The sequence below is a fragment of the Triticum aestivum genome, chromosome 7A, assembly GCF_018294505.1.
Source record: "Triticum aestivum cultivar Chinese Spring chromosome 7A, IWGSC CS RefSeq v2.1, whole genome shotgun sequence".
Classification (NCBI taxonomy): Eukaryota; Viridiplantae; Streptophyta; class Magnoliopsida; order Poales; family Poaceae; genus Triticum; species Triticum aestivum.
The window spans coordinates 127452818-127476546 of NC_057812.1; positions in this window are offsets into that span (position 1 = coordinate 127452818).

Genomic DNA, 23729 nt, shown 5'->3' on the forward strand with positions numbered 1-23729 from the left:
CTCAACCGGCGCCCTGGAGCTCGACGCCCAGGGTAGCTTGATGAAGATATCGTCGCCGGCCTTCAAGTAGGCGCCGGGCTGGGGCTCCTCGGAGCCCGGCTCCGCAGCAGCGGCAGAGGGATCGGCGGTCGGCGCAGCGCCTGGCGCTCCTGCGGCCTCAGGGTCGTCAGTGCGATCGCCCGACCCCTCGTCGGCTTCTGCGGCGGCAGCCTTGGCGGCCTCCTCGCCGGCGGTCTCATCAGCACCGGCCCCTTCTTCGTTGGCGGCGGCGTCGTCAGTGCTGCCATGCGCGCCTTCCTCGCCGGCGCCCTCTATCTCCATTGGCTCAGCCGCAGATGGGTCTGAAGAACGAAGGAGGGAGAAAAATCAATCAAAAATCCAAGAGAAGAAAATCAGAAGAAGAAGAACCCAAGGGAAAGTTTTTGGACAAGTGAATTACTTGTGCCCAGATCTGCAGTTGCGGTCTCGGCCGCCGCAGGATCGACGGTGCTGTCCCTTGCTGGAGAACTGCCCCTTGCAGGAGAGTTCTCCCTTGCCGGAGAGCGCTCCCTTGCCGGGGACTCCTCCCTTGGCGGCGTAGTCAAAGCAGATGGCGCTTCAGGACCAGCTTCCGGGCGCTCCTGATGTGGCTGCTCTGCTCCTACACAAATCAACAAGCAAGATATCAACAAAGGAAAAAGCACTCATGCGCGCCTGACAGCAGAAAGCTAACTAGGAACTTACGCTGGGGGCTGCGCTGGGGGCTGCTTTGAGGAGTGGTTGCCGGGTCCATCAAGGTGGTCTAGGACCCAGCCCCTGCTGACACGGTGGGGTCATCTTCGATGACAATCACCGTGGCCTTGGCCCTCTTCGCTGCTCTCTGGGCCAGCGTCCTGAAAAGAAAGGAGTTTAGATTGAAGCAAGTCAGATACAAGATAAAAACAACAAGATTGAAGAACTACAAGAGCACCAAAGAAACTTACTCTTCGTCCTCCTCGTCGGAGCTGAGCGCGGAAAGATCGAAGTCCGGCTCCCCTCCGGTGCGGCGAGGCGGAGGAGTAGGATCCCTTGCCCGCTTGGCGGGGGCGGTGGCGATGGCCCGGGAAGATCCCTCTCCAGTTGCCGCTGCTGCGTGAGGCGCTCCTGCAGCAACCTTGCTTGCCGCGGTAGAGCGTGTCGCACGGCTCGGCGGCTGTTGACCCAGCTGCCGCCCGCTACGTCCGCGGCCCTGCGAAGACGCCTTCTTGGCGGGGCCGGGGGCTCCACCTGCGGCAAGCTTTCTGAAGGCTCGGGCTCTTCCTCGCCGGCCTCGCTCGGCTCAGCTTCAGAGCCGGCAGGCTCTTCCTCGCCAATAAAATCCGCGCGCTCGGCGAGGTTTGCCGCCTCTGCCGCCTCCGCCTCCTCCACAGTGAACCCGAACGCGCCCACAGCAGCTGCGGCCGCAACCTCTTCCGCCCTAGTGGCGATGCGCTGTAGCTCCTCGTCGGTGGTGTCACAGGTGAGGCTCTTCTGCTCGTCAGTGCGGACTGGCACTTCTTCCAAGTTGTCGAAGAACGCTTGCACGACGTCCTCCGCAGGCTCTTGCCAAGTTGGAATGATTCCGTGTGAATCGCACAATGGCATCATGGCGCGGATCCGGTCAAGCGAAGAATTATTGCACAATGGAACGACGCCCCTCGCCAGCGTGAATGGGTGCTGGGGATCGCGTTTAAACAACTCCAGGAGCATTGCATCCAGCTCCAAGACGGTGAAGTTGTAGTTGAGGCCCGGCCACAACCTCATGATGTCCGCTGAGTTCTTGAATTCCCAGGCGGGCCTCCCCCTCTCCTGCAAGGGGGCGATGCGGCGGCGGAGGAAATCTTCGCCTACAACGCCTACAGTGAGCCCGGCAAGCCTGAGGCGAAGGATCCTAGTGATGGCGATCTTCAGCCTCTCGTCTTCCGGGGCCACGTTGCTCCAGTCATTGCCGCGCACTATTGGAGCTTGGCGCACGGCGGTGAAGGGCTGCGGATTCTCCTCGACGATCCAGCACCACTCCGCTCTCCACTCCTCCCACTTGCTGTGGAGCTCACCCTCCAAGTACGCCTCCTTCTTGCCGACTCTCGAGATCCAGGCGATCCCTCCGGCAAGCGGCTCTCCTCTCTCTACCCGAGGCATGAAGAAGTGGCGGAAAAGGGCAACATTGGGGTGGACTCCGACAAAGTTTTCGCACAAATGTGCGAAAACTGCCATGGTCAGAACGGCGTTGGGGGTGAAATCAAGGAGGCGGAGGCCGTAGGTGTTCATGATATCGCAGAAGAACTCCGAGAAGGGCGGGCAGAGCCCGCAATAGAAGAACAGCGCGAAGAATGGGTACCCGTTTGGAGCCAGTTCTGAAGCAGCGGCCGGGAGTACCCTCGTGCGCGGATGCGCACGCGTCTCCATCGCCCAAAAGAGGTATAAGTACTCCCTCAGCTCCTTCGTGCCGAGCTGGGGGGAGAAGATCGCCCGCTCCTTCCGCAGCGCCGCGAGCCGCTGCGCCTCGGCCAACTTCACGCCCTTTCCCTTGTCGGCTTTCGGAGCCATGGCGGAGGAGGTGGGGGAGGTCGACGGTGTTGGTGATGCTGGTGGCAATGGGGGGCGGAGCGCTGCTCTCTCGGCTTCGAGAAGAAGGGGGGGGAGCGGCGGAGGTTCGTGAAGATGGAGTAGTAGCAACCAGCGAGGGGGAACGAACTGCCCCTGTTTCCTCTGCTTATAAAGAGGGACGGGGCGGACGTTTCGCCCTTCCGAATAAAGAACCACCTACGATCTCTCCCACGACGCCGCATTCAATGCGTGCCGTTAGGGGAGAGGGCGGTGGATACGGAGCGAGATTCGGCGTGGCCCAGTCCGCGTGTGCCCGTGCCCTGTCTTGGGCCTAACCCAACAGCGCTCGGCACCGTGTAGTTTTGAATTCCACTTCAATTAAAATTACTTTATGTTGCATTAGCCAAAATCACATCATATTGCCAAGTCATGATCATGCATCATATTTTTGCATTGCATTGATTGTATTCTTTCTGTGTTTGCTGGTGATTGTTCCCCCCGATAGACGTCGTTCTGACAATTGATCAATGACACCGATGAAGAACTATATTATCTTCAGAAGTGCCAGGCAAGCAAAACCCCCGTTGTTCATTCCGATAATAATCCCACTCTCTCGCTCCTGCTCTCTTTTACCGCATTAGGACAACAGCGATTCAACTGTTACATGCTGCGGTAGCTGAACCCCTTTCCTCTGCATGACCTATCATTGCCACAGTAAATAGATGAAACCCACTAGCATGAGTAGGAGTTGTTTGAGCCCTGATGTTCCTACTCATTCATGTTTGTTTGTCATGCCTGCTACTGCTTAGAGTTGAGTCAGGTCTGATTCATCGGGGTTGAATTGGAATGTGGTGAACATGTTCTACTATTGAGAGCTAAGTGTGTGAACACGATTTGGTAAAGGTAGCGGTGAGAGGCCATGTAGGAGTACATGGTGGGTTGTCTCATTGCAGTCGTCCTTAGGAACCGAGTTCTGTGTTTGTGATCCATGAACAGCTACTACCATGCATTGGAATGCTTAAGTGCCCCTCTCGACTTATTAATCAACCCGATCTCTGTCTAGGAGTTGCAACTAGTTTCTGGTGTTTGTAGGTAGTGTTAGTAGTCTACCAAGTGGCACCCGGTACAGGTGGGCTTGGGACAGACTAGGCACAGTGGCCCGGTGTACCAAGTGGCACCCGGATGGTGGGCTTGGGAACCCTGTACACATCGTTTGGGGCCGTGAGCGACACCCCGGCCGGATATCCTTGCGGATGGAACCCGAATAGGCGATAAACCTGGACTAGAGACTTGTTGGTTAGTCAGGTCATGGCCGACTCCCTCGCCAGGCTTCCGCTTGAAGGTTGCCGAGATACACGACGTGTACATGGTGGTAAGTGGCGAGAGCGTGTGTGAAGAAGTACACCCCTGCAGGGTTATCATTATCTATTCGAATAGCCGGATTCCTTGGATACGGAAAATTGGACCCCTTGCATAGTTCATAGACAAGTGAAAGTGGATACTCTAAAATGCACAAGATAAGCGTGAGTGCTATGGATGGCGTTCTCGTAGGGAGACGGGAGCAGATCCATAGTGGTGTATTGATATGGTGAATATGTGGACTCGTGTGTGCCACCTCAAAAGAGTTACTCGCAGTCATAGTTTAGGATAGCCATTGAGTCAAAGCTGGCTTGCTACAGTCAAACTCCACCACCCCTTTGTTGATACTGATGCATATGTAGCTAGTTCTGATGTAAGTCTTGCTGGGTACATTTGTACTCACGTTTGCCTATTTTATGTTTTGCAGAGAGACTTCGGTCTCACTAGTAGTTCCGCGTGGACTTCGGCGTTTAGCTTGTTACCTCAGCTACGATCTTGTGCCCTCGGCAGGATCTGGTAGATAGTCAGGCTTCTCAGCCTTTTTCATTTGTAGATGTCTGTACTCAAACATGTTAAGCTTCCGCATGTGCTTTGTCTGGTATGCTCTAAATGTTGGGTCATGAGACCCATGTTTGCAATATCCGGCTCTCCGGAGCCTAATGAATAAATACTTTGAGTCGTAGAGTTTTGTTGTGATGCCATGTTGTATTTACACATATCGAGCATCTTGTGTGTATGATTGAAATGCTTGGTATGTGTGGGATCCGACAACCTAGTTGTTTATCCTTGGTAGCCTCTCTTATGGGGAAATGTAGTCTTGTGCTTCCATGAGCCATAGTAGTCCGCTATAGCCCAGTTCACCGGAGTCCTGCTAGCCCAGCACTACTGCTCCAAAACACTTGACTGGCCGGCATGTGTTTCACTTCGTTCCTATGTCTGTCCCTTCGGGGAAATGTCACATAGTGACATCCGGAGTCCTGCCTAGCCTGCTACAGCCCGGTTCACCGGAGTCCTGTTAGCCCAGTGCTACAGCCCGGATTCGCACGCTGCTGACCGACATGCTCGATGTTGATTCATGTATGTCTATCCCCGTAAGTTAGTGCCACTTTGGGTTCACGACTAGTCATGTTGGCCCGGGTTCTCTGTCATATGGATGCTAGCGACACTATCATATATGTGAGCCAAAAGGCGCAAACAGTCCCGTACCAAGGTAAGGAGACACCCGTGGGAATACCATGCGTGAGGCCGCAAAGTGATATGAGGTGTTATAGGCTAGATCGGTGTGACTTAGAATCGGGGTCCTGACAGACCACCCCGTGGAGGGCAGGATGAACAGTAGATGGTGGAGGGCAGGATGAACACTAGCCCGTGGAGGGGTGGTTGAACAAGAGCCCGTGGAGAGGGCTGGTAGAGCAGTAGCTCGATGGTGGATGAACAGTAGCTCGTGGAGGCTGGAGGGGGTCGACGGTGGAGATGAACAGTATCCCGTAGAGTCCCGTTTTGTGGTACACCACACCCCTCCCGATGAACAGGACCCCCGTTTCGACCGTAGCGCTCCAACACAAGTCCGTTTCCTCCGTTTTGCGGTACGCCACACCACTCCTGATCAACAGGACCCCTGTTTCGATCGTAGGAGGTCCGTTTCCTCCGTTTTGCGGTACGCGAGACCCCTCCCGATGAACAGGATCCCGTTTCGAACGTGGTCGGTCGAACACAAGGCCATTTCCTCCGTTCTGCGATACGCCAGGCCTCGTTTCCATTGCCTGTTCCGTCCAAGCCCTCCCGATGAACACGATGCATTCCGTTGCCTCCCCATGAACACGACGCATTGCGTTGCCTCCCCATGAACACGACGACGACGCTGTTGTTCCGTTTCGACCCAGCCATGTACACGAGCCATGGCCGTACGTATGCGTGAGTAGGCGTTCGAGACCCCGCCCGTATGTACACATACGTGGCCATATTTTCTTTCTTGCACCCTGGCCGCTGTACGTACGTGTAAATGCTACGTGCGCGCCTCTACTACGACACGTGCGCGCCTCTACTACGACACGTGCGCGCCTCTGCATCGACCAGTATGTACGTACACGTTCATGACCAGAATGACAATGCTATGTACGCTTCGACCAGGTGGGTGCCGACTATCAGGCACTTCCTAGCCTGCGAAGATGTAGCTGGTGGGTCCCAGCAGTCAGGGGGCGAATCATTTTTTTTCCCAGACGCACTTCCTTGCGTGTGAAGATGTAGCTGGTGGGTCCCAATAGTCAGGGGGAAACGTTTTTTCACAAAATACGGTGGCCCGTCCGGTGGGTCCCGCTGTCAGGTGGAGGAATAATTATTTTGCACGTAATAAGGAGGCACTTCCTTGCTGCGGCCGTGGACCCAGCTGTCAGCCTCTCCACGTACAGTCCATGTCTGATGGAAGCCATTCCTTGACCACGTTGACCACGCCGCGCCGAGAGCACCAGGGCGGTGGACGACGGCGAGGCCTAGGAAGGGGACGACGCGGAGCCGGGGAAGACGCGGCAGTGGATTCCCACGCGTAGAGGAGTACGAGGGTTCACTAGTTCGCTGCGGTGTGAGGTTGCCATCGCGCAGAATAACAGAGGGTGTGGGTGAGTAGAGGGATGGCCTGGACAGCGGTGGGAGTAGTAGGGGGCGGTGAGGCCTCCGGCGCATCGCAGCCGGCCACAGGAGGCAGGAGCACGAGGTACGACTGGCACTGGTTTGGGCGGCTGGAGCAAGAAGACCAGAGGTTGAAGAAGCACTACGGCCGTTGGATGGACATCATACGGTCACTAGAGCTAGAATCGTGCATATTGACTAAGTTGACAAAGCCCTCCATCCCCGTCAACTTAGTAGGCCCACAAGTCAGCCTGCCACTATACTGGGTCCCAGCTAACAGGGGGAGTATTCATTTTTTTTGTGCGTAATAAGGAGGCACTTCCTTTTGTGCGAAGATATAGCCGGTGGGTCTGAGCTCTCAGCGGCGGTAACGTTTTTTCGTGAAATACAGAGGCCCTTTCAGTGGGTCCCTGATGTCAGGTGGAGGAATCATTACTTTCCACGTAATAAGGAGGCATTTCCTTGCGTGCGGCCATGGACCCAGCTATCGGCCTCTCCAGGTAAAGTCCACTTCAGATGCATGTCGGTCGTTGACCACGTTGACCAGGCCGCGCCGAGAGCACCAGGGCGGTGGACGATGGCGAGGCCTAGGAAGGGAACGACACGGAGGCAGGGAAGACTCGGCAGTTGTTTCCCACGCGGAGGGGAGTATGACTGTACGAGGGTTTACTAGTTCGTCTGCCGTCGCCGGAGAATAACAGCAGGTGTGGGTGAGTAGAGGGATGGCTAGGCCAGCGATGGGAGTACGGTGGGGCGGTGAGGCCTGCGTGGCAGCATAGCTGGCCGCAGGGAGGAGGGAGCAGGCAGTCCCGCCGGCGCCTGTTTGAGTGGCTGGAGCAGGAAGAGCAGAGATTGAAAAAGCACGACGGCCGTTGGATGGCCATCCAACAGTCACTGCTTGTGCATCAACCTTTTTTTAGGAAAGCCTGAAATCTGTGGAAAACAGCATACAACCCATCTGCCATTATTTCCAATAATTTACAACGCAGTTGCTAATTATTAAGAATTTTTTGAGCCCATATTCTTTTTGTTAGCATTATTGATGGGCCATTTTCTCGGCCAGCTGAATGAAAGCTCACCTCATCTTGAAAGATTTGCAGCCCAATAGGCCTGGCAAAGTGACTTACTTGGCAAATCACAAAAAAAACTGGGCTGTGGCCGTGGACCCAGCTGTCAGCCTCGCCACGTACAGTACTCTTCCGATGGAATGTCGTTGACCACGTTGACCACGTCGCGCCGAGAGCACCAAGGAGGTGGATGATGGTGAGGCCTAGGAAGGGGACGACACGGAGCCGAGGAAGACGCGGTGGTGGATGCCAATGCGGAGAGGAGTACGAGGGTTCACTAGTTCGGCTGCGGTGTGATGCTGCCGTCGCCGCAGGGCCTGGCTAGCGGTGGGAGTAGTAGGGGGCAATGAGGCCTCATCAGCAGCATAGCCGGCCACTGGAGGGAGGAGCAGGCGGTCTCCCCGGCGCTGGTTTGGGCGGCTGGTGCAAGAAGAGCAGCGATTGAAGAAGCAGCAGGACCGTTCGATTCAAATCCAATGGTTACTGCTGCTAGAATCGTTTGTTGACTACGTTGACAAGCCCTGCGTACGCGTCAACTTAGTAGGCCCACAGGTCAGCCTCCCAACCGGTGTGCCCCAGATGTCAATGGGAGGAATCATTTTTTTCGCATAATAAGGAGGTAGTTGATTTTGTGCGGCCAGGCCAGCGGAGGGAGTAGGGTGGGCTGGGGAAGCCTGCGCGGCATCACAGCGGGCCAGAAGAGGAGGGAGGAGGCCGTTGGATGGACATCCAACACTAACTGCTGCTAGAATCGTGTGTTCACTAACAAAGCCTTGCGTAAACAAGTCAGCCTCAAAATCTGTGGCGTGTACAGCCCATTTGCTATTATTTTTATAATTTTTACTCATTTTCTAATTCATATGGAATTTATTGCAGCCCGTTTTCCATTTTTAGAATTGCTGGCCATTTTCTGGTCAGTACCACCGTCAAAAAATTAACTAAATATGTGGGAAATTTTGAAAATTCGCAAATTTTTGCTGGGGAACGAAATATTCTTAATCCAAAAATTAATAGCCATACTAAAACAAATTTAAAAATAAATTAGTACTATGTCATGTTAAATCCAATGAAATACGTATAAGATATCAGTGAAGAACAAAAACAAAAAAAGAAACTTATATCCCATTTGCTATAATTTTTTTGGAATTTTCAACCCCTTTTTATATTACTTTTAACAGACATTGACCATACTCTTAAGCCAGGCCGGAATGCATCCCTCCCCGTCTTGAAAGATTTGCAGCCCAGTAATTCGGAGAAAACAAATAGGCCTAGCTTGGGTATTCTTCAAAAAGAAATATTGGGCTACCTATTTTCCCAAAGAACTGGTGCATGAGCATTTAGCTTTATTTATTTACTTATTTATGTTTATGGGACCATGTGCATGTACCTGGGCCGGATTCATGTGAGAGCCTCCCTTCCAGTTAATTATGGGCTTCTCTATTGGGCCTTCATCAGTGGGCTGCATGTTATAAAAAGTGTTCTGTATGATAAATAGTATGCGCTACGTACGGTACGGGGCACTAAAGGATCAAACCGTGCAACGACTTCCAAAACATTGTGTTTGTCGTTCTAACAACACATTTATTCAACCAACAGATGAAATATACTACTGATTGTACATCGAAAATAGTAGCAGTAGCAACCAGGGCTGGGGGTGCAACAGAAGCAGTAAGCAGGCCAGAAGAGTGAAGACGCAGCTCTCTCTTCCAAACCAAACATCAGCCATCATTACAAAAGGGCTAACAAAAAAGAACAAGTGTATGAATCAAACTAAATAAAGATCCTACTACACCAAGTGTATGCATCTAACTAACTGGCTCAGTTAGACGTTACTACTTATTTATTTTTCGAAACAGAGGCAAAAGAATTGCCTCGTCGATTAATTAAGAAGAAGAGAATTGACTGGTTAATCTATGGAAAGCCGGGCTAAAACTGAAGACTTTACTATTTATTAACTGAAGTGTAGTCGCAGATGGAGAGGAGTGGGAAACTTCACTGGTTCGGGTGCGCGGCAGCACAGCCGCGGTGCCGCCCACGGGAGACAGGAGCAAGAACAGAGGTTGAAGAAGGAGCACGGCTGTTGGATTAACATCCAACGGTCCAGCTGCTAGAATCATTTGTTGATTAAGTTGACAAAGCCGTGCGTACACGTCCTCTTAGTAGGCCCGCAAGTCAGTCACCAAATCTGATGGGTCCCAGCTGTCAATGGGATGAATAATATTTTTCACAAAACAAGGAGGCACTTCCTTCCGTGCGAAGATACAGTCGGTGGGTCCCAACTGTCAGGTGGAGGAAACATTTTTTTCAGCTTAATAAGGAGGAACTTTCCTTGCGTGCGACCATGGACCTCGTGGGTCCCAGCCATCAGGCTCTCCACGTAAAGTCCTCTTCCGATGACTCTCATTTGTTGACCACGCCGCACCGAATGCCGCCAGGCGGTGGACGACGGCGAGGCCCCGGACGGGAATGACTCGGAGATGGGAAAACGCGGCAGTGGAGTCACAGATTGAGAGGAGGAGAAGGGTTATAACTGGTTCTGTTGCATCGTGGGGCTGTAGTCTGTGGAGAATAATAGGAGGTGTCGAGGGGTGGAGGGATAGCCTGTCCGACGGTGGGGTAGCACTTCGCAGCGATGTGTGCTAAGAAGAGCCGCTAGCCGCCGGAGGCCGGACCAGGCAGTCCCGGCGATGCTGGAGGAAGAAGACGAGAGATTGAAGGTGCATGCCGGCCGTTGGATATAGGTTCAAAGAGATAGTCCTATATAAGCATGAGTGATAGCTATATGAGACGAATATCTGGATTAAAGGGATTCAAATATTTAAACTGGAGATCACGACATCGATAATATCATAACGCAAATTGGTGTATCAAACATGCATATTCATTTGAATTTGGGCACACGTGTAATGTTTTATAGTTTATCAATATTGGTGATCCATAGATTCTTCAGTTACAAACAATGCATGGTTTATATGCAATTAATCTCTAAACGGGATTACACTATATGTTGCGTGTGTGAAACACATTATACATGTTTGAGATGTAAAAAAACCCGCATGAAACACACATTAATTGGAGACAGTTAGCGAGGAATGCATACATTGGATTTCAACATAAAGTGGTTTCAAATATTTGAAAATCCAAATTGATGGATACAACCTTATGAATCTGAGATCATGCCATTTGTAAACCATATTTATGTACAAATGGTGTTGTGCTTTTGAAAGTATATATAAAAAAAGGATGTATATAGAATGTAATTCCAATTGAAAATGGATCCCGCCCGAAAAAAATAGAATACAAACGGGATTCGAATTGAGTTGGCACAGTAAACGTGCACTCTGCAAAATTTGAACGAAGGGGGGAAAGTCGCAGTAACCGCCCGAAACCAAAATCTGCGAGATGGAAATCACTACTGCCTATCCCTGCCATGCAAAGCCTCTATGCTGGATTTCTATAGGTTTCTATAGGGGTAGGTTTGTAATTTCACCCAAACGTGACGTAACCGCCTCTCACCCGGATTCATACACGGTGGGCGCCAAAACACAGTGTGTCCTCGGCCGAAATCGACTCCCTCCCCGATTCATATTCATACACGGTGGGCGCCAAAAACAAACTCTCGTCGGCAAATATTCGGTGTATGCGAGATTACTGTCATATCCCCAACCAACTAGTGTTGCTGTGATGCAGTAGAAATTTGAAACGGGGGCTAAGTTTGTAAATTTCCTCGCATTTGAGACAAGCGCGCCCTGAATACATGGTTCCCCCCTTCCTCTCTACCTCCCTTTTCCCCATTCGTACTCCGTGGGCGCCAAAACACCCTCTCCACCCCACCCTCCTCCGCCCGCCGCCGTCCGCCACCCCATCCACCATCGTCCTCCTCCACTATGCCGGAGCTGATACCCGGACACCGCCGTCTATTACAAGAGATCGACCTCTCTCATCCACGGCTTCAGACCGGGATCATTGCATCCCGTCCTCTCGCTTCATCCCCGCCGTCATCCACCTTGCCGACGCCGCTCCTACGACCGTCTCGTCCACCGCGCCCTGCCGCCACCGTCTACCCTCCGACATCTTCTTCCACGCTGCCGACAGCCATCGCTACCGCAGCACCCTCAAATTCTCAGCGGATGCATACACGGCGCCGCACCAGAGACGATACTCTTTCGTATCTGCTCAACTTATTTATCACAGCAACAAAATAGATCGACACTGCTTTACTCTGATTTCTTGTCTTGGTTGCGAAGTTGCCTTTGTCTGGTTTGCACCTTCAGATCCGCCATGGCACGCTCATAACCATACTCGCAATGCTTATGGTTTCCCCTTTTATATTCCACACTTGTTAAATCACAGTAGACGAAATTTCAAAATTGGGTCAGTCGATTTTTCAGAGCTCGCCGGAGTTCGCCGGTGTGATCGAAGGGGCTCGGGTGGGGACGGTGGTTGTGGGGGTGGTGGTGGGGCCTCGTCAAACGAAGAAAACTCGACGCGGGTGGGGGCGGGGGTGGGGGTGGCAGAGGAACACAGGCGGTGGGGCCGGTGGTTCGGCCGGCGGCCCGTGCGGTGTTTTGTATGGGAAGCACAGTCTGTTCCTTGTCAGGAAGGGGAGCACAGACATTTGCAGTCAACAGCTGATAGAGTTGGCCTGTACGTGATCAATAGGCTTTCAATTACTAGCGGCAATACAACACCGTAATTTCCAGCCAGTTCCACTTTCCCGATTTATATATCCTGGTTATGGTGTACCCCTGTTATGTACACTATGGGGCTGTTTGGTTTGTGACTAACTTTTCCAAAGATTTCCACACCTAAGGTTAGGCAAGTTTGACCAACTTAGGTGAGTGTTTGGTTCAAGCCACATCTTAGGCAAGCCACACTTGGACCCCACATGGCATACACACAAAAAGTGTGGCAAGATTCCCTTAGGCTTGCCAACTTGTGGATCTCATTTTGATGAACTAACCTTAGTCAAGTTTTGGCAAAAATGTGTGGCAAAGTGTGGCAATGCTAGTCCTAAAACCAAACAGCCCCTATGACCTGCCTAGTTGTTGTGTGCTCTTGTTATCATGGTTTCGCTATAAACTCTCTATATAGTATATTATGAACCTATCATCTGCCAGCTATCCTTACTTCTGGAGCCTATTTATTTGTGTACTTGTGCCAGATTATATAAATGCACGCACCATATTACAGCACACATGAGCTCTCTCATCAGAATCCAGTGATAGCACACAAGTGTTTACAGGGGCACCCCTATATTAGAATATCATCTGCATTACAAAGATAATCTCACAACTATTTATGTTTTCATGGTAAGAATATTGTGGAACACTGCAATGACTTACAAAATTGGCAGCAAGGCATTGAGTGCCATTTTGGAAGCAATGAAACTCGTACGCTCCCCACCTGTTGATTCTTGTTCAGAATATCATCCTAATGACTATTCTAACCTCGAGGAGTCAAAGGAAGATGGCCTGTCCTGTTCACCCATCAAGGTGTCTGTTCTAATTTGGCAAGGTTTTATTGATTGCGCGTATCTTGCATATGTTGTCTTGCATTTCTTCTACTTTGTTGCACCGCCATCTTCTTAGTTTACTCATCATATATGTCGAGATGTCATGCCCATCCATTATCAATACATATTCCATCTGTAATCATACCATGTTTTCCACTCAAATGTTGCTCTTGTGCATCAGACATCAAAAAGGAAGAGGGTGATTGCCGAACCTGAAGGAGCACCAGCAAAGTCCTTGAAAACGTGGTGGTGCCGAAGAAATCAGACAACACCCCACTTATATTGATTGTAGAACCAGTGACACAAAATGTAGGACCGACTCCAGCAGACTGTACCCATACTTCACTGGCCACACCACTAGCCCCACCACACAGGACCTGCACTCCAGCAAAAGGTATACCGATTTCATTTGCCATAGCACCAGCTGTACCACAAAAAAATCCCACTCCAGCAAAAAGTACAGCAAGTCCACCGGCCGAAGACCTATCCCAACTGCAGAGACGGCCAATTCCTGCAGATTGGAACCCCATTCCATTTATTCCCAGTTTAAAAGACAATGCTTTCAATGTTTTTAGGGACTACGTGCATATATTCCCATCATGGGAAGATTATTGTGAAGACAAACACCATTTTCACATCTTCCTATCCAACTTATGTGTAAGTGTTATTATTCATGGTTATTATTTTCCTGTTTTCTGCTGATTGAACACATCAATGATTTACATTACATTGTTGTAACTAGGCGAGGGTCAATCTGGATAGTCATGACGAGCAAAGCTTGCTTGTGCTTTTCAAGGAAGCACTGCAGCAGTATTGGTGTTACCTGAGGAAATCACACTTTGATGGCAAGTCTATAAACGAATTTCTGGTGAAGTCTCCTGTGCTAAATTTAGTAGACATTGAATGGAAAAACCTTGTTATGCACTGGTCTCGTTCCCAGGATGAGGTACTGTCTATGAAATCACATGACAATTTGAACTTCTACTTTTCTGCATGTGCCTTACGGATCTTTTTTGCAGGAAATCTGCTCGAAGAAGAATTCCGGTTTGACAAGAACGACATGATATCGCAAATATGCTGCCCGCAGCTTTGCTCTTGTTAGTACCTGTTGTCCTGTATCACTGTACTTGCATACATACATGGTTCATTATGTGACAGCAGTATGCATGATTGCTTGCTTATGAATTGTTCGCTCCAAATTATCTGATCTGTATGAATGGTTACATTAGTGTAGAATATATCCAATGTCAATGTTTTTAGCTCTGCATTGTTCTTGTAAGTACATGTTGTCCTTTATCAGTGTACTTATAATGACAGGTAGTTGTTCATGTACCATCACTCTGCAGCTTATTTTCCTTTGCCCTCCATTTTCTACACATTAGATCTATATTTACTCTTACCATAAGGTTGGTACTGAAGAAGTTTAGCTGTGCATTGCTCTTGGCTGTACCTTTTGCCTGTATCGCTGCACTTACATTTATAGCTACTTGGTTATGTAGCATCACACTTCATCTTATCTTAAATATTCTCCATTTTTTCGTATATTATCACATCTATATTTCCTCTTAACAAAATGTAGAATAAAGGCAATGCTTTTGAAGAAGATTTTGTGGTAAACTTCTTGAATTGCCCCCCCATCAGCATGGACAAGGCCTTTATAGAGCCTGTCTTCACCAATAATGTAAGTTTGTCCATCTCAAGCCTTCAAACTTTGTTGTATATATTTGGTTAGGCATGACTGCAACAGCTGTTTATTTTTGGTGTTTGCATCAAATTGCATGTTTAAAGTTTATTATATGTAGTTCATAAACAAAAGTTTGTCCTTTCTCAATTTAAGTTTTCAGTTGTACAACCAAGTTCCTTCTTCATACCATGTAAATTAAACTATACAGAGCAAGTGATCTTCTTTTGCACTGCATGTATGCTTCTGTTCTTCATCCATAATCCAGTGGTGTGGGGAACCTACCCACTACAGCACAATGTCATATTCTGCAATGTCTTAACTATGAACAATGTCATATCATTCTACTATCATTTAAACCGTCTCTTTATTTGCCAATCTGAAATGGTATAAATTGACAGCACACTAACCATTGATACTTATGAGTTCTTGATCTGTAATCCAGTGGTGTCTTGAAGCTGCCAACTCCTTCACAATGTCATTTCCTGCCATGTCTTGACCTGAACAATACCATATTGTGTTAATGCAAATTTAAAGTGTGTCACTTTATTCATCAGTAAGAAATGTGATGAATTGTCAGCACTGATATTTTTATGTGCAAAACCTATCATCTGTCTGCTTGTTTATCTTTCAGAGTGAGGAAGATATAAGTGTTGAACAAGCGCAGTCTCATCATCTTGCTCACCTGCTTGCGCTCCAGCTCCCCAGCAGGGCTAACCTTTCCTGAACTCTATTGAAGTGTTGTCGCTTTTGTATATTATTTTGTCGGCGTGTTTATTTGCACTAGTGGTGAGCTTTGATGCCTAGTGTATGTAATCTACTGTCTGCTTGTGCTTTCTTATCATAGTGGCGAACTTTGATGCCCAGTGGATGTAATATGCCGTAATTTCTTTATTGTATAGTCTAGGTTTTTTCTTATTCACGATGCTGTAGTTATTTTAGTGTATATATATCCTGTCTTCGCAGTAAACTGGCCAAACCGTAAAATTACGGTACATAATCGGGCCATCATGCAATCATGATGTAGGTTGGGTGTCGGTGTCAAAACTGGCAGATCTCGGGTAGTGGGTCCCGAACTGTGCATCTAGGTCGGATGGTAACAGGAGGCAGGGAACACGATGTTTTACCCAGGTTCGGGCCCTCTTGATGGAGGTAAAACCCTACGTCCTGCTTGATTAATATTGATGATATGGGTAGTACAAGAGTAGATCTACCACGAGATCAAGGAGGCTAAACCCTAGAAGCTAGCCTATGGTATGATTGTTGTATATGGAGTTGATTGCCTACGGACTACAACCCTCCGGTTTATATAGACACTGGATAGGGTTAGGGTTACACAGAGTCGGTTACAATGGTAGGAGATCTTGAATATCCGCATCGCCAAGCTTGCCTTCCACGCCAAGGAAAGTCCCATCCAGACACGGGACGAAGTCTTCAATCTTGTATCTTCATAGCCCAGGAGTCCGGCTGAAGGTATAGTCCGGCTACCCGAACACCCCCTAATCCAGGACTCCCTCAGTAGCCCCTAAACCAGGCTTCAATGACGACGAGTCCGGCGCGCAAATTGTCTTCGGCATTGCAAGGCGGGTTCCTTCATAGAAGATTGTAAACACCAAGAGTAATGTCCGGCTCTGCAAAATAAGCTTCCACATATCGCCATAGAGAGAATAATATTAACACAAATCAAAACTGCTGACGTATTCCGCAGTGTGTCATCACACTACGGCCAAGTCCTTTACTCGAATCGTTTTTACTTTTCCACCTCAGCATGTTTTGCGAGGCAGTTTCCTTGGCACGTCTTGTCAAAGCAGAGATCGTGTACCCCCTTTACGGGATTCTCATCAATACGGACGTGGGTAACCCAACCGCGCCATTTATCACGGCTCTTGGGAGGCAAGCGAGTTTTACTAGGCTGGTGGGGACGCACAACCGCATCCGCCCATATAAGGGGATAAGGATCCACCCTTTTTACCTACGCCTTCTTCCTCCTTTGCCTATCCATCTCCTGCGCACTCGAGCTCCAGCACCCAAGCCTGCACTTCCCACCTCAACCTTCTCCAGCAATGTCCGGAGCGGGAGGCAAGTGGATGGTCTCCTCCGCTACGGAGGGCCAAGTCAAGAAGCTAAGGAAGGCCGGATACCTGTCCAAGGACATCGCGCACCGGCTTCCCGAAAAGGGGCAGCTTCTCCCCACCCCAAGGCCCCATGAGAGGGTAGTATTTCTTCCCCACTTCCTCCGCGGACTGGGTTTTCCACTCCACCCATTTGTCCGGGGGCTCATGTTCTACTACGGCCTGGATTTCCACGATCTGGCCCCGAACTTCATCCTCAACATCTCGGCGTTTATCGTCGTGTGCGAGGCTTTCCTCCGCGTCCGCCCTCATTTCGGCCTCTGGCTCAAGACCTTCAACGTCAAGCCCAAGGTGGTGCGCGGCAGCCAGGCGGAGTGCGGAGGCGCCATGGCGGGCAAGATGGCCAACGTCCTATGGTTTGAGGGCTCTTTTGTGGAGACCCTAAAGGGGTGGCAATCCGGGTGGTTTTACATCACCGAGCCACGCGATCCGAAATGGACCGCAGCCCCCGAGTTCCGATCCAGACCCCCCACGCGGCTTATGTCCTGGAAAGAGACGGGCCTGTCGCGGGGTGAAGAAAAAGAGGTGACCGGATTACAAACATGCATCCAGTCTTTGGTGAACAAGCCTATCCGGCTTGTTACTGTAATCCAGGTTACGCTCGTCCGCCGGATCCTCTCGTGCCAACAACGGGATTTTAATCTGTGGGAGTTCGACCCGGCGCAGCACCAAACCCTCAGCAGGCTCTTCGACACGACGTACGAAGATGCCTGGAAGGTGCTATTCAAGGGCGCCAAGTCTCCCGCATCCTCTTCCGAGGACCACGGATATAGCTCGCAGCGTCATGCTAGCGAGGTACGCTATCTTCACCTTTTACAGGATGTTAAGCTTTCTTCATAGTTTGACTCTATGCGGGATCTAAACTCCCTTACCTTTGACAGGCTTGGCGGGCGATATCCGGACCGATTAACTGTCCGGCTCCGCTGCCCGAAGACCCAGCCCCAGCTCTACTAGTGAAGCTGCTGGTTCCGGCGCCTTATGTGGTGCCGGAGAAGAAGGCCAAGAATAAGAAGACCACGGGGACTCGAAGGAGTGCCCGTGAAGTGGTGGTGCCGGACTCGTCATCCGACGAGTCCGAGACGCCCTCTTCCCATGAAAACGAGGAGGAGGAAGAAGAAAACTCTCCCCCCCCCCAGCGGAGGGAGGAGAGAAGAGGAAGGCCGCCCCAACGGGGGAGGCCGAGGGGTCTAGGAAAAGGAAGACCCCTCCGCCGGACTACTCCCCCGACGCCGAAGAGGGCGAAGAGGAGTGGCCAAACAGGGCCAAGTGTCTGGCGAAATCGTAAGTTCGGACATCAGAGTAACTCATGATGTTCCTTTGTTGCATAGCTTTCCCTAATGTCGAACGTAATTATGCAGCCCGCCCCACGCCAAATTCAACGAATCATCGGGCGGCTCCCTGGACTCATCGGACGTGAACTCAGTTCTGCCCGCTGTCTCCCCCCGCACTGCAGACGACGCCGAAGTGGCGTCGTGACATGCACCGGGGCAGGAGGAGGTGGTCCCGGAGGAGCTGCAAGGCAACCTCCCGGACTCCAGGAGTGAAGGGGATAAGGCCCCCCAGGGCTCCAAGTCCGGCTTTGTGCCGGACACCGCGCCGGAATCTTCTACAGTTCCGGACCGTGGTAGGCGAACTCCTTCCAAGTGGAGCAAGCCTTCTGAGCCGGAAGCCTCCGTCCAACCGGAGGTGCCGGACAATCTGCTGAAGGTGCTTGACGGCGCCTCCATCGACGAGGGGCACCGTACTATTATGAGTACGGTGATCCAGAAGGTTCAGTCCGCCAAGAGCGGACTGACTGAAGCTTGCGCTAGCCTTCTAACAGGCTTCAAGGTAAGTAAAAATATGTAAAAAAATTACCGCATAGACAGTAGCCCCTAATGCTCTATTTGGCATTCGGAAATAAAAGCCGAATAGAGGATCTATTAAATTTTGCAGGAGTCTAACAAAAACAGTCAATATGCGTATACAGGCTTCGCTGCTATCCACTGCCGCACTGACTGCGGAGGTGGGTGTCCTGAAGCAGGACCTCGAGTGGACCGAGCAAGAGCTCGGCCTTGCCAAGCGGCAACTCGAGGAGAAAGAAGGTAAGAAATACCTTACAGAAAAAGTGCCTATAAAAAGGCGTGATTGCAAAAAAAATAACAGGATTGTACTGCTTATTGTAGGGGCCACGACTGAGGTGGCGACCCTTAAGCAGGAGCTTTCTGAGGCCGAAAAGAAAAGGCCACAGAGCGCACTGAGCGAGACAGACTTGGGGCTCATGTCGGCGAGGTGCAGCAAGAGATTCAGGCTCTCATGAAAAAACATGAGAGTTTGGAGCTTGAGTCAAAGGTGCAAGCATCCGAGCTCGCGACGGCCCTTGAGACTGCCAAGTATGCCAAGGCCGAAGCCCAAAAGGCCCTCCAAGAGTTGGAGAAGATGAGGAAGATAGCAGCGGGTAAGGCATTCTTCATGCAAAGCAGAAATATAAAAGTAAACTACTTATTACTTACCCGAATCCGGAGCTCTCCAAGGGCATTCGCAGATCTTCCCCGCAGCGTATCCGATGCCGCCGCATTCTACCGAGCTGAAGAGGGCAGCTCGACGGAGAAGATGTTCTGGTCTTAGTATTCTGAGGCCGGACACCCTGTGCCTTTGAGCGACCAGCTGAAACAGCTGGTAGAGCTCCACAAGGCGGCCGAACAGGCCATGAAGGGCTTCATAGTTCAGCTGTGGCCCGGAGAGGCCCTGCCTGGGAGCTATTTCGGGCTGGTGCGGCGGCTGGAGGAGGCCTGTCCGAGGCTTGAGGTAATCAAGCGCTCCGTCTGTATCGAAGGTGCCCGTCGGGCCCTTGCCCGTGCAAAGGTGCACTGGGGTAAGCTGGACGGTGAGAAGCTTGTGAAGGACGGGCCGCCGCCGGGGAAGGAGCATCGCAAGCCCGAGAACTACTACATGGATGTTCTTGCAGGTGCCCGCCTTGTGGCGGATGAATGTATCAAGGATGTGATTTTTGAATGAACTCGCTCGTGTTTATCCTGTGCGCTGAAAACTTGTTCATATGCGCTAAGCAATGCTTATTGAATTTAAAATATTACTTTCTGTGCGGCCGTTTATCAAAAAATTGAGAGATGGCCAGTCGTCGGCTTCTGCCCCCATGCCACTAGTGCTGGGGTGTTCGGGATAAACCTGGGCGCTCTTTTTCCCATAGTTGGGTCCTTCGAGGGAGGCGCTCAGCACAATGAACCAGGCAATCGAACTATAATGCTTGAACATTCTCACTTAGCCATAGAACTCTATAATTTGAAATTTCGGCGAAGCCCCTAGTTCAGAAGACCGAGTTCGGGGCGCTATCCATGCCTTGGCCGGACAAAGCCAGCTCCTCGCTCGAAGCGGCATAACTCTTTAGGGACTCGAAAAACCTCTCGAACAGCGTCAGTTTTAGCTTTCTCCACTGAGGTGCTTAACCCAGCTGAACCGGGGCACAATCGCAGTGGTTCTCCTAGTGCTACCTTAGCCGATAGAGCGGAACGTAAGGCACCAAAACATAGGAGCCGGGCAAACCCAACTATTGACCCAAATCATGATTCAGAGCCGATGCATATAGTGCTATAAGTTCGGGGTGCCGCACTTGTGAAAGTGTACGGACTTCTCACACCATTATGAGGGGTACTGAAGCCCCTGGCGTGTTTGCCGTACCATGGTGTACGGGTGCAATCATGTCATTTAATAAACATATATGTGAAAGGAGGATAATGCAAAAAATAGACAAAAAGCTAAGCATTGTTTATAGAGAGGCTATTTATCAAAGCCGAACGATACAAATAGTGCGGTAAGCAAAAGATATTGGACTATTCAGCATGTCCTGACCAGGGGCAGGCTGCGGAATTGTATTTAAAACAGGTATACCACTCGTAATAGAGACCACCTGGGAGTTCCATAATGCGGCATGGCTTGTCTGCCTCCCTGGATCTTGCATCATTTATGCGGCAGTCGAATTGTCGAACAGGTCATCCGAAGTATGGAGTCCTGAAAAGTAAGAAAAAATTAAAAAAAGAATCCGGCAGCCCCTAGTACGTTTTAAGCCGTATTTTGGGCGTGCCGTTATTGTGCCCCTTCCCCTGTGCCCATGGTATTTCAAGGGTGTAGTTATGTACGCGAGGTACTGGTTTTGCTATGTCGCGAAAGCTGGGGTTGGGGCCGCATTTCTATGCTTGCTCAGAGTGTGCCAGGCGGTCCTGCTGTGGGTTACTCCGGGCGCGCTTGGCAGTGTCTGGCTTTTTAATGGCCGGACTAGAGAATTGCCTGAGAAGGCTACTTTGTACCTCCGCTACGAGAGCCGCCGTATGCTCCTCCGTACGGAGGGAGCGTTCGGTGTTTCCGTTGACCGTAATTACTCCTCGAGGGACTGGCATCTTGAGCTTGAGATATGCGTAGTGCGGCACCGCATTGAACTTTGCGAATGCAGTTCGTCCGAGCAGGGAGTGATAGCGACTGCGAAACGGGACTATATCAAAGATTAACTCTTCGCTTCGGAAATTGTCCGGGGATCCGAAGACCACGTCAAGTGTTACTGAGCCTGTACAGTTGGCTTCTACACCTGGTATAACGCCTTTAAAGGCCGTTCTTGTGGGCTTAATCCTTGAGGGATCTATGCCCATTTTCCGCACTGTATCCTGATAAAGGAGGTTCAGGCTATTGCCGCCGTCCATGAGGACTCTTGTGAGATGAAATCCGTCGATGATTGGGTCGAGAACCAATGCGGTGAAGCCACCATGACGGATGCTAGTGGGATGGTCCCTTCGATCAAAAGTGATCGGGCAGGAGGACCATGGGTTGAACTTTGGGGCGACTGGCTCCATCGCGTATACGTCCCGTAGTGCACGCTTCCGCTCCCGCTTGGGAATGTGGGTTGCATATATCATGTTCACCGTCCGCACTTGTGGGGGAAAGCCCTGCTGTCCATTGTTGTTCGGCGGCTTGGGCTCCTCGTCGTCGCTGTGCAGCCCCTTGTCTCTGTTTTTGGACCTTAACTTGCCTTCCTGCTTGAACACCCAACAATCTCTGTTAGTGTGATTGGCTGGCCTTTCGGGGGTGCCATGTATCTGGCACAAGCGATCGAGTATTCGGTCCAAACTGGACGGGCCCTGAGTATTCCTTTTGAATGGCTTTTTCCGCTGACCGGATTTGTAGCCTTTGAATCCGGCATTGACTGCCGTGTCTTCATTGCTGTCGCTGTTAACGCGGTGTTTTTGCTTATTCCGACGTGTCCTGTCACTTTTGTCCTTGGTATTCGAATTACCAGGGTTCTTTGATAAGTTGTTACTGCGAGCTAGCCAGCTGTCTTCTCCCGCGCAAAAGTGGGTCATGAGTGTCGTGAGGGCTGCCATGGATTTCGGCTTTTCCTGTCCCAGGTGCCGGGCAAGCCACTCATCGCGGATGTTATGCTTGAAGGCTGCTAGGGCCTCTGCGTCCGGACAGTCGACTATCTCGTTTTTCTTTGTTAGGAACCGTGTCTAGAATTGTCTGGATGATTCCTCTGGCTGCTGAATTATGTGGCTTAAGTCGTCGGCATCCGGTGGTCGCATGTAAGTGCCCTGGAAGTTGTCGAGGAATGCGGCTTCTAGGTCCTCCCAAGAACTGATTGAGTCTGCTGGCAAGCTGTTAAGCCTATGCCGGGCTGGTCCTTTAAGTTTGAGTGGGAGGTATTTGATGGCATGTAGATCATCGCGCGTGCCATGTGGATGTGAAGGAGATAATCCTCGATCCATACCGCCGGATCTGTTGTGCCATCGTATGATTTGATGTTTACGGGTTTGAAACCCTCTGGGATTTTATGATCCATTACTTCATTCGTGAAGCATAGCGGGTGTGCGGCGCCTCTGTACTGGGCTATATCACGACGCAGCTCAGAAGAGCTATGTCTGTTGTGTTCGGCCCGGCCAGATTTGTTGTATCCGGCGTGAAGATCATTGTCACATGCCGTAGGGAGCCTGCGTGATCCGTAGATCGATCTTGTTTGTCTTGCCTTATCCTCTAGTATGTCTCGCAGGTCGGGCGCATTTTTCCATGCCTTAGTTGAGCGGCGTCGGGGCATGGCTTGGGTGGAGGGCCGAGAGGCCTCTCTATCGCGGTCGCGAGGTGGCCGGTCTGCCATGTCATGCGCTGGTGATGTAGGTGCTTCCTCCTCTGATCGGGGTAGCAGCCTGCGCTTAGGGTAATTCTTGGAGGGGCGTTCGAGTTCATACTCTTCGGCTGCAAGGACTTCAGTCCATCTGTCAGCTAGCAAATCTTGGGCAGCTCTAAGCTATTGCTGCTTTTTCTTGAGGCTGCTTGCCATGGCTAAAAGCCTGCATTTAAAACGCTCTTGTTCGGCGGGGTCTGATGGTATGACGAATTCGTCATCATCGAGGCTTGCCTCATCTTCGGAGGGAGGCGTATAGTTATCATCCTCGACCTCTCGGTCTGCCGCTCTCTCATGAGGGCTGGCTTCTCCATCTTCCTGTGCCGAATCTTGCTGAGGTGGGTGTTCTTCAGCGCTATTCGGGGTAGTATTATCTCCCGTGCCGGAATCACCGTTTTTGCTTTGGCGGGATTTAGAGCGGCGCCACTGACGCTGGCGCTTTGGCTGCTTCTTGGGGGCTTCATCCCCCACTGTTCCATCGCCATCTCCATCTTTTGGAGTATCCACCATATATATGTCATATGACGAGGTGGCCTTCCAGCACCCTATAGGTGCTGGTTCCTGTTCGTCTCCTACATCGTCGTCCATGCCGTCGATGTCTTCAGAGCTGAAGTCAAGCATGTCGGTTAGATCGTCGATAGTGGCT